Source organism: Acartia tonsa, chromosome 3, assembly GCF_053477335.1.
Source record: "Acartia tonsa isolate MP-2025a chromosome 3, ASM5347733v1, whole genome shotgun sequence".
Classification (NCBI taxonomy): domain Eukaryota; kingdom Metazoa; phylum Arthropoda; class Copepoda; order Calanoida; family Acartiidae; genus Acartia; species Acartia tonsa.
The window spans coordinates 46422809-46435456 of record NC_137262.1 but is presented as its reverse complement, the minus strand read 5'-3'; positions in this window follow the sequence as shown (position 1 = coordinate 46435456).

Genomic DNA, 12648 nt, shown 5'->3' with positions numbered 1-12648 from the left:
CAACTTGAAACATACTCCTCATATGTACTGTGTATTATAATGAGTTGCGCCTGTTTTGGGCAAAGGCATTCCCCCAATCTAACTATTTATGTCGCGCACCTGACATAGCATCAATAGAAGCCGTTTTAAACGTCTTTATATATGACGCGCTGTAGGGCCGAGATTCGAACCGATCAATGTCCCGACAACAAGCAGATGCGCTACGTGTTACGCCACAGTCGCGGGTTAGAACTTACCCCATATAACAAATTTACCAAAAAAAAAATAGTTGTTGTATATATAATTCTCATCCTGGCAGTTTTGTAAAAACACGTATAAATCCAATCATTTATCAAATTCATATTTTCTCAGAGATTAGCATCGAAAACCATTGGAATTAGATTCGTTCATAGAATACTAACAGTGGCTTTCTATAGAATCATTCTAATCAAAAACACGTATAAATCCAATCATTTATCAAATTCATATTTTCTCAGAGATTAGCATCGAAAACCATTGGAATTAGATTCGTTCATAGAATACTAACAGTGGCTTTCTATAGAATCATTCTAATCAGAAACAAATAATTATAAAGTTTAGAATTTTCATAAATAAAATTAATTATTAGAATTAAAAATAGAGAAGTAGGAACTAATTATTTTAGTGACAATCTTATCCTCATTAGTGACAATAAGAAGCTTCCTTAAAAAGAAAAATATGTAGCTAATTTGGTAGCTATGCCTCCGTAGAGAATTGGTGAACCGATGATTACTTTCCAAATTTGTAATGTTATGTATGGTAACTATCCTAAAACACAAGTACAAATCAAATGTTTTTATGATAAGTTGAACTTTAATGTTTTTACTATTTAAATGGTTTTAAAGGAGTAAACAACCTAAGCTACCTAAATATTTATCTATTGTCATCCTTGGTTGTTTCAGACTTGTGGTTTTTCCCAAACATAGGTTGTTATTATTTTGTAATTAAAATGAATTCGGCGTAAAAAAATTTTACTTTTGTAGACATACAAACTGTATAAAAAAAGATGCAGTAATAACATTTTTTCTTTTTTTTTAAAGAGGACTGTTTTCTGAAGAAAGTTAATATATTTTGTTTAAATATAGCTGTTGTATTCCAGCATATTTATGCTTTTTTTCGTAGCTAAGTAAATTCTTAACAATAAACATTTTACATCAATCTCAACACTTCTTATACTTATCCTGTAGAAGAAAGATTTTAATATCTTTTGTTTACATAGTTGGCACTGTTTTATACTAAAATGTGCTTTATTCAGTTTAGAGTTAGATGCAAACATAACAAGGATAAAATAAAGAAAAGAAAAATTAAAGAAACTACAGAAAAAAGAAACTGGAAACAAACAAAATGTAGAAGTAGAATTAAAATTGAGATAAAAACATATAAAGAAAAAAAGATATTGCGAATTCTAACAGACAGATACAGACAAAGACTAAGAGACAGAGGGAGGGAAGACAAATAGAATTAAAACAAATGACGATAATACATTATTTGCATAAGGAATATTTTTATGGAAAGAAATGTAGAAGAACAGTACAAATAAAGAATAAATTAAGAAAAATTTATATAAACTGAATGCCCAAACATCAAATTTTATACAAAATCTTTAATTCAATCTTCGTCTATCCTGTTTTATACTTTGTTTTCACGATTACATTTCTGTATCCTGTTGCACAAGGAAGAATTAAATCCATTGTTACTTTTGGCTGCAGATTCAACAACTTTTCAAAATAGCTATGTATCTTCCAGTTTTAAAAGCTTTCACACAACGTTCAAACCTATTTTAAACAGGTTGGATTTATGCATTAATTTATCTATCCATGATTAAATGTTAGATAAAAGCTTATTAGAAGCATAAAATAAATACGTTTTTTTAAACTGAAAAATGTTATTTTTATTTAGATAAAAAGTAGAGGATGTTTGATCATCTTTGCATACAGAAATCTTGCTTAACAAAAAACTATTCTTGGACTTATTACAAGGACATCATTTATTGGTCTGTTCGTTTATTCAGTAAGAGAGGAGGGGATGGGGTAAAGTGGGGATTGGGGGTTCTTTATCTCAGCTAGCTACTATTTTCATTTTATTGAAGTACTTGATAATCTGGGGAAAGATCCAAGTAATGATAAATCCATTACTGATAGTCAATTAATTTTTAAAAGGTAGAAGACTTTAACTTAAAAATTATAACTTAACCCTTACAGATCGGGCCCCAATTCCCACCTTAATAGATCCCCCCCCCCTCTATCTCGGCTCCTGTCATAGATAAAGACGTAAAAATTTTTTCTGGTGGTTCATGTGTATTTTTAGAGAAAATTACTTTTTCTAGTCATAGCGGCCAGACCGCTCCTTAGCCGCTTTTTAGCGGCCAGTCGCTAAATTTTAAAACAGCTGTAGAGCGGCCAATTTTGCAGCCAAGATGACCAAATTTTAGGACGAACTTTTATTTTTTATAACAAAAAAATTACTTTTTCTGATCATCGCCGAAAAACGGCAAATAACGGAAACCGCCATTTTTGGCGGTTACGGCGGTAAAACGGCGGTTGGCGGCGCCAATTAATTATTTATTGTTGCTCAAGGATTTACCAAAAAAAAAATTGTAGGTCTCTAGCTGTAATAGAAGCCACGATATTCATAATTTATGTCTGTAGTAAAAGCCGGACAAAAATCGGTCATAAAGTCGGTCAGGGAGCGGTCAAACGGTCATAACACCACTTTTCTCACAAGGTCATTGATATCTAAGTATTCGCCAAAAAAAAAATTAGGTTATTACCTTATACTCAAAAGCCATAATGTAGAAATTAAGATTTATTTAGAATTTTTTCTAATTTTGGTGCTACCCAACCGACTTTGACCGGACACCACGACCGACACAGACCAGATATCTTAATAAAATCAACTCTTGCCGACGTATAATTACTAAACTTAAAAAGTCATGAAGTCAGAGCTCTCCATCTTACCTACAAAAAAATGAGATTGAAAAAACTAGAGGGGGGGGGGGATCTGTAAGGGTTAACTAAATTATATTAAACTCTTAAAAATCACAAACTTAAGTTTTACAAGAAATGCTATTTAACACATTTTTTATACTTCATACAATCTTTTATGTCTCTAGATAGCATAATTGCTTTATTATTTTAAAACTAATTAGGCTGGATTTTATCATTGTGTTTAAAAAACGCCTATTAAAATAAAAAATATATAGTTACTAGTTATATGGAGTATATAATATGAAATATATTTCCCTTTAAAAAATCTCCTATTGTTTAAAGAATAAACAATAATTCTTTTGAAAGCGTAGCTTTTCTACATTTATTAGCACACCTACTTTATAATGAGTTTGATAGTTAGTTCGAATATTTGAACAACAGAAAATTTATCTTTTCTTATTTATTGGCGAATTTTAAACACTTGATGTACAATGTAAGAAAAATAAAATACTCTGAATATTCTGTAAAATATTCTCCTATTCTTTTCATCTCTACTTTTTGAACATGTTTTTACTTGTTGAAGTTTTAGTTTTACATTCTATGATTGAAGTAATTTTCATTGTTACACAATATAGTCAGTTCATAGTTCTTTTTTTTAACAACGCCTATAATTAATACACAATTCGTGAACATAGCAGGTTTTTTCTATCTTTTATATTAGTATTAGGGACTTTCCCCACATTTTTTCTGGGGGGGGGGAGGGGGTTAGTTCCACGGGGACGTGGGTTGTTCCTCCCCTTAAATAAATAGCCTAAAACTTTTTTGTTACCAGTAGGCATGTTCATTAGGTCTTCAGATTCATTCGAATAGACAGAAGGGCAGACAGTTAAATGTAATCTAAAAAAATACAAATATATTTTGTAAATATCATTAATAAATTTTCTTTAAACCCGAAAATTTCAAAGAAATAAAAACAGACTGACAAACATTATTATTTTTGTGATTTTTATTCAATCGGTATACTGTGAAAATTTTACATTGGTCGCTATATGTATTTCCTTTTTCACTCAGCATTTAGATTGAAGTATGATGCTCCGGGCAGACAACCAGTTAATCATCAAGGAGGTCTCAAACAACTAGGACAATACCATTCTGAATTAGGCGTAGCAGGAACTCAGTTTATCACAAAGTTTCAAACTGACTCAAAATTTATAGAAGATGTATTATTTAAAGTATCCTATTGAGCATGGATAACTCACCCATACCCCTCATTTTGGAATAAATTGAAAATAAGAGATGAATAGTTTTTGTATTTGTTTGTTTATATCTTTAGATCAGGTTGGATAAAAGAAAAAGATATCCTCCTTATTTTCAATTTTTTATTGCTCAACCGGCCACTTGTAAGATGTTACCCATTAAACTTTTAATGGTTTCTTTAAAAATAAGGCAAATACATTGTTGTAACTATAGCATATACTCAGTCAGTGGCATGTTGAATGATAAACATAAATTTCTATGAGATTAGAAACATTCTTCAAGGTGGCTTTGGCTACGATCTAAAATCATATCTGCCATAAGCTATTTTGCTTAAGGACTTTCATTAAAACAGATTGTGTTAATGGTAAAATTTTTGCAATAAATTTCTATGATGATTGATAAGAAAAAAGTAGACAAATGTTTCAAATGTTTCTGTAAAAAAGTAGCAAAAATGACAATTGACTAGTGACCATTTTCATAGAAAATATGAAAATGATTCAGAATAACCTAAATTATGTTCTTGTTTTGTGAAAACGTATTCAATAAAAAGAACAGAATAAAACAAATACTAAAAGGAAAAGAAAAAAGTTAGATTACATATAATATTATTATACAAGGCTAATAGAATCTTCATTTAAAAATCTTGTGAAGCTGCCATGGACAATCATTTTCTTGATACAAATATGATCACACCCTTCTTGCAATGTATGGACATAAAAAAGGTTGGCTAAAGAGGAAACAAAAATGGAAATATTATTACTTGGATGTTACACCAGATTTTCATGTTCTAAAAAAGTGAATCTCGTAACAGTGATTCCCCGACTACAACCACTTTACCCCATTCCCACACCATCTACTAGATGAACGAACTACCCAATAAATTATTTCCATGTTAGCAACCTAAATTGACGACAATTTTTCCTTTGTAATAATATCAACGTATATCTATTTACACAACGTAGTTGGAAAGAAAAATCTTTTTATTGACCAACTATCCTAAGCAGCAGATGAGAAAATCAAGTTTACCAATGATATTTAAGAATAAATAATGAACTAACGAACAGCTAGACATTGTCATAGAGTGGCTTCGACCATACTAAAAAGTATAGATATTACAAGCCACAAAATAGTATGCCCTAAACAAATTAAGAATATAACATTAATTTTCTAAAATTATACAATAAAATAATTAAGCATAGTATGTATTGTTTTTATTCGTCCGGTGTGGTTATTAGTTCATGGAAAGAAAACGAAGTTTCGGGATTCGCCGCATTTTCACAGTAGCTTTTTCCTATTTCTAGCCCCTGCGGAGCCAATTTTCTAACACTGCGGGGCAATCATTAACACTTACCTAATCTAACCTAAAATTACCTTCCAAAATCTACTGTGAAAATGCGACGAAACCCGCAACTTTGTTTTCTTTCCAACACCCTGGTTATTTTCTTGTGAAACCTAGTAAAGCATAAAACTCTCACAGAACCAATATTAGGCTTCCCTGGCAATGGGACATCGCTGGTTAGGTGGTTGGTGAGATTTTTTGCCCCTAGAGGCCTTTAGGAGCATAGTCGCTAGTTTTATTATGTTATATTTATATTAACGCTGCGCTACTTTTGGATAAAATGATTGTCATGTCCTTGCTTTAAAAGTTTCTACTATTGTTTAATATAATTAATCTTACTGAAGATTACAAATGAAATTAATATTTCTTACAATAATCAAGATATACACAAATAAAACTAGATAAAAACATTCTGCTTAAACTTTTTGCGTTGTCCTTTTTGTCTATATCTTTCTCTAACAAATCTAATTTAGCTTTTCTCTTTTTTTTCATATTTTTTTACACTTTTTTATGTAAATAATTAAGACAAATTTTTTCTTGTTATTGAAATGTAACGCTGTCCACATAGCAGTGACCCTGTTCTGATTTTGTATTGGTTATCTTAAATTAGCTAATAGCGTCGGAAATATAATAACAGCCAAGTCCCTACAAAATAACAGAAAGCAATTTTCTAGCAGACAATAAGAGTCTCCATTACTAAAGCCATTAAATTGTCTGAATTATACATCTATTTTTATAATTTATTCTTAGAATAAAATAATTTTCCCATAATAAAACTGCTTACTTGCACTTTTCTGATAATAATATAGTTCTTACTAAAAACACTTCCAGCAAATAACTATTATTTAGAAATCAAGATAAGAAAAGAAACTCATCGCTTGATTGATATTTCAACTTTTTCGTAGCAAAGCTTTTATATATCATAAAGAAAGTATACATAATCTTTAAAAATTAGCTGTTCATCTTTAAAATTGTATATTAGAAATAAACCAATGGGAAACGTGATTTTAGCTTTTATTTGTGTAACTGTCATAAATCCAGATGTATAGAATTTACTTTAAATAGGAGTTATACCCGAAAAATTTACTTTCTGTTCCTTTTTAGTTTGTTTGTGTGATGCCAAAATTTTATAATTTAATAAACTTTTGAATTAAAGTTAAAACTTCTGGGTGGATTTTTTATGTCCTTAAACACTATCCTGTATTTATTCAGTTTTTCAACAAATTTACTTAAAAATTTTTTCGACATTTATACATTTATGTTCTGATTGTTTAGTTCTGACACTCTACAGGTGTTAATGTTCCTTTTTCCTACCGTTTCAGAGCTTTGCTTTAAGTGATGTTGTCATCCTTGTTGTAAATAACCCCATTTAAAATGTACTGTAATGAATTAAGCCAACTAAAAAATTATGTGTGTAATAAACTTTGGCAAAGATTCCTATTTCTTTTTTTTATAATGTGTTAAAAATTGCTGCTTTTTCATTTGCAATGTTATTTACATTAATTGTTTAAATTACTATTATATCAATATACACTTTTTATTAATCTAGTTTTAATGTTTTATGTAGGATTTATAAAGATATTAAATCAATACAAGTGACAAAACAATAGACACACATTTTCTCAAGCCCTCGTAATTTCATGGTATTATAACTACATAGTAAACCCTAGTGAGGAAGTGAAAATGACATCGATAAAGTAAGGCTTCTTCTAGGTCTTAAAATTGCACAATAGCGGGATAAAAGTTCTCTTCAATTTCTGCTTACAAAAAGAATGAAAAAATATATTTCTTATCACCCGTTAAAGAAAACCAAATACTTATTTCTAGATAAATTTAAAAGTATATTAGCTGCTCTATCATACAAATTATTATTTCAACGTCCTCACTATAGTAAATACTCGTGTAAAGATTGACAAAAGAGATAAAATCAACCTTATTCGACGTTCACTCAAAGCCCAAAAATAATGGACTTAAAAGTGTATTAAACTGTATATAAGACATTTGCGAATATATTGATACCATTAATTTGCCTCTTAGATAGAAAAAAGTATGTTTTTTTAATATTTTTCTCTTGCTACAAATCAAATTTCAAATTTGAGTCACCAAACATGCTAAACTAATTTTTGCTCTAGAAGAATCAATTTTTGGAGTTAGAAAGTGCTTAATACCTCATTTTAATCGCCTGGCATTGCTTTATAATATACAGGTAATGACTTGTTTTTTTTATGAAACAGCTGACTAAAAAATCAAGGTTTTGTGATAAACCCACTTTTGTTGTTGCTCCATAAATGATATTTTTTTCCCCAATTTTTTTGGCTGTAAAGAAGCTTTATATATTCATATAACATCCACCTAAATTTGACTTTTGATATTTTATTTATAACATCACCAGAGGGAATTGAATTTTGGAAAAAAAATATCAATTTATATTTTACACTGCTATGCATTGTTCTTGTTCTTGTTTCTAAAAAAACTTTATATTATAAAAAAGAGAATTATTTAACGCTTCTATAGGTATGTTTATCATTTTTCTAGGCTAAATATAACTATAATTACACCATTTTAAAGTTAGACATCTTAACATATTAACACAATTATTGAATCGGTCTGTGTTATTAGGCTGGCAACCCTTAAAACAGCTGCATTTCATTATCCTATTATATATAGTAATTATTATATGTATAAACACACTTAATTTTTTAACTTTTTATTGATGGAATACATATGTTTCTCTATAAAAATAGATCATCAGTTCCAATTAAGATGTATAAAATAAGAGTTAAAAAAATATATATATATATATGTCAATGCATTTTGAATCCTTTTAAAAGACTAAATAAGAAAGAAGTGTTAGAAAATTGTGCCCCCTGCGGGGTTTTTTACTGCTTATATCCTCTTAGGGTTGGGGGGGAATTAGCATTATATAAAAAGGGGAAGAGAATCTTTAAAGAGAAAAAAATAAGTCATATTTTATCATTTGTAGTTTTACAAATAAATACATATTATATAAAGCTTTTTTGTCTGTAGCTTAAGATTTCGGTAAAGTATAAGGCTATTTTACTAATTTCCTTACTCCTTTAATTACAGAGCTCCTAGATGCTTGGAGCGCAGCTGCTAGTAAATAAACAAAGTAAAATGATTCCTGAATAATTGATTTACAATTTTAAAAAGCAAAACATTTTTACAATTAGGATGTGTATATCCACGCCATGGTTAGCTCTTTTTGTTAATTCAGGCGTGTTAGAATTAATCTTAAATGTTGGAAGATGATTTTTGTAGCAGTAAGGTACTTAGCAACTTTATAATCATTACTTTATGTAAAGGGATGTCCCGGTGAGGGGGGGGGGGGGTTATTGGGTTAAGGTTTATTAATTAATTTGGGGCAACCCCATAATTTTTAATCTTCCCCTTCCCCCCCACCCAAAAAAAAAATATAAAAAGCTTTGACGTCCTTGCCTCTATTATATAAAGATTACCCCACAAAATGAACATGGGGATGCCCAAATTTAGATATTTCAATTCCCCCCCCCCAAATCAAAAAGCTTGGACGTCCTTGATTAAGTAAGCTCATTTAAAACATACTGAAATCAATTTGTGTACAACAATTATCCTATTTAGTTTTTTAGTAGTGAAGCTACTCTATAATTCAAAATATTTGTCCGTCCATTGTCTGTCCATTCATCTGTATGTCTGTTCATTGGTATGTCTGTCTGTCTGAGACAGAAAGGGGAAAACGATATTTTCTCGGCTTCTATAAAAGATAGAAGGCTGAAATTTTCATGGATTGAATATTCTCTCTCTCTATCAATACTCCATATTTTCATCAAGTTTCATTAGGATTTGCCAAAAAACTGGGGTGGGCTATATCGATTCCTACATTTCAAGTTTTCATGATTTTCTCTACTCCTATTCAAGTTAGATGGTTGAAATTCCGGGATTGAATACTTTGATATTTTGCATAATTTTATCAAGTTTTATTGAGATTTACTTATTGGGGTTCTACCTCAAACATAGGAGTCCCAAATGTCGGAGTGGACAAATGCAGGAGTCCCAAACATCGGAGTGGACAAACGTAAGAATGGGACAAATGTCAGAGTGGACAAACATCAAGGTGGACAAACGTTGGAGTGGAAAACATTGGAGTGGACATTGCTTAAATAAAACCTAGGAGTGTTTACTATTTTAATAATATTACAATTTTGAAATTTTTTATACCCTTGTCTACAAAATAATGACTATGGCTGCAGCGCTCAGCCCCCTAGCCTATATCCTAACCTAACCTAACAAAGAAAAGTAACGGGACGAAGGTAGGGGGGGCTGTGTTTGTATAAAAAAAATTCAAAATTGAAAAAAAAGTTTGGGACTCCTGTGTTTGTCCACTCCGATGTTTGTCCCAAAAATCCTGCGTTTGTCCACTCCAACGTTTGTCCCACTCCTGCGTTTGTTCCACTCTGACGTTTGTCCCTCCAATGTTTTTCCACTCCTACATTTGCAATGGAACCGATTATTGGTTGGGGTGCTAGTTTGATTCCTAGATTTGTAAGTTTTAAGGACTTTCTTTACTCCTATTAAAAAAAATTTAAAAGGCTGGTTTTATACCCCCCATAATATATTACGGGGGGTGATTACCCCCATCCCTAAAAAAAATTACCCTTTTACAAGCACCTCCCCCTGGATACTCCTGCACTCCCTCTTGTAGTGACTAGGCCAACTTTATGGTCTCTGGTTTCAGGAAGCCCATTCAATTATGAGAAGTTCACATTATAAGAGCACTCTTACAGCATCCTCTCTATTAGCATTACATGTGTAATGCATTATAGACAGACAGATAGATATTGTGAGGGATCCTACACTTTATAACACCTTGTTTTGCATGGTAAAAATTGTTCCAATAGTTCTTGATATTGATATTTTATATAAAAATTACAATAACTTGAATATAATGATGTTTAAAAAATGCTGAAATTATAGTTATATTTAGACTAGAAAAATGATTAACATACCTATAGAAGCATTAAATAATACTCTTTTTAATTATAAAAATATTTTTTAGAAACAAGAACGAGAACAATGCATAGCAGTGTAAAATATAAATTGATATTTTTTTCAAAATTCCAAAACTATCCAGGGTCCTATAAGAAGCATCCATAAAACACAGAACTCAATAGGTACTGTAATGGTTGAAATCTTAGGCTGAAGACAAAAAAGATTACTACTTTATATAATAGGATAATGAAATGCAGCTGTTTTAAGAGTTGCCAGCTTAATAATACAGACCGATTCAATAATTGTGTTAATAAGTTATGATGTCTAACTTTAAAATGGTGTAATTATAGTTATATTTAGCCTAGAAAAATGATAAACATACCTATAGAAGCGTTAAATAATTCTCTTTTTTTATAATATAATTTTTTTTAGAAACAAGAACAAGAACAATGCATAGCAGTGTAATATATAAATTGATATTTTTTTTCCAAAATTCAATTCCCTCTGGTGATGTTATAAATAAAATATCAAAAGTCAAATTTAGGTGGATGTTATATGAATATATAAAGCTTCTTTACAGCCAAAAAAATTGGGGAAAAAAATATCATTTATGGAGCAACAACAAAAGTGGGTTTATCACAAAACCTCGATTTTTTAGTCAGCTGTTTCATAAAAAACCAAGTCATTACCTGTATATTATAAAGCAATGCCAGGCGATTGAAATAAGGTATTAAGCACTTTCTAACTCCAAAAATTGATTCTTCTAGAGCAAAAATTAGTTTAGCATTTTTGGTGACTCAAATTTGAAATTTGATTTGTAGCAAGAGAAAAATATTAAAAAAACATACTTTTTTCTATCTAAGAGGCAAATTAATGGTATCTATATATTCGCAAATGTCTTATATACAGTTTAATACACTTTTAAGTCCATTATTTTTGGGCTTTGAGTGAACGTCGAATAAGGTTGATTTTATCTCAAAAATGGTTTAATTATGCGCGTGTGTGAGTGTATAAGATACAACATATATACGACAAAGTCACTATAGAATAAAAATGTGTATTATCAGAATTTTAAACAATTGATTAATCCATCTTTTTTATACAACTTGTCGTTTGATGGTACTGTTTGTATTGTTGTTATATTGAATTGTCAAGCTTCCACAAAAACATATGAATGCAATACTTTAAAAATTAAACAAATAATAAGTTGTTTATCCAAAAAAACTTTCACTGTGCCATCTTGAAAACATCTTTCACATATAAATCACCTCCTCCTTCTCCCTTGTAAAAGCGAAGCTAATCTATAAATAGGGTTGGTCCGTCCGTACGTCCGTAACTTGTAGCTCTTTTCACCAATAATATTAGAATTGTCCTTCCGATTTAAAACTTGACAGGCTTATTTATGTAAAAGTTAGGTACAATTCAGAAAGCTTAACTCCATAATCAGAAAGTTCGTAAGTCCATTTTTAGTTATTGATTTTTTTGACATGAAGTTTTTAGATGTAATGATTTTACATCTGTTTTTTGGAATAAGGATTCCTAGAACAACAAGGTACAATGTCATAAGTCCTAAAACTATAAGTACGCCTAAAACATAATCCTATATTGAAGCAATTTTGCAACAAATTTATATACATTTTTGTTAAGACTCTGATTTTATAGCTTCGCTATTATGAATGTTATCATCCTTGTCTACATTGATAATCACACCCCCAAAACCACACATGTAAAATGTAAATGTATATATTTTTGGAACTCTATTATTCTTACATTAGCAGGAGTAAGGCTACTCTAAAATTTACCTAAATTGTCGGTTCCAAACCTCGACTTTTGGTTATTATAACTTGATTTTACTATGATTTACTATCCTACTATATGAAGTAGTATTAATTTTGAATGTCCTTTAAGATCTCGCTTACCAGTCCACCATTTAAGATCTCCATTTTAAAGAAGCTTCTCTTAGGTCATACTATTTCGTTCAAAATTAAAGTCTTGAGATAGATTTAGGCTATTTTTCTACATCAGCTGTTGTTAAGTGTAATTTTCTGGATATTTACGTCAAAATTATATCGAAGGATTAATAATAAAAAAATTACTTAGACTATACATTTCTAGCTAAAA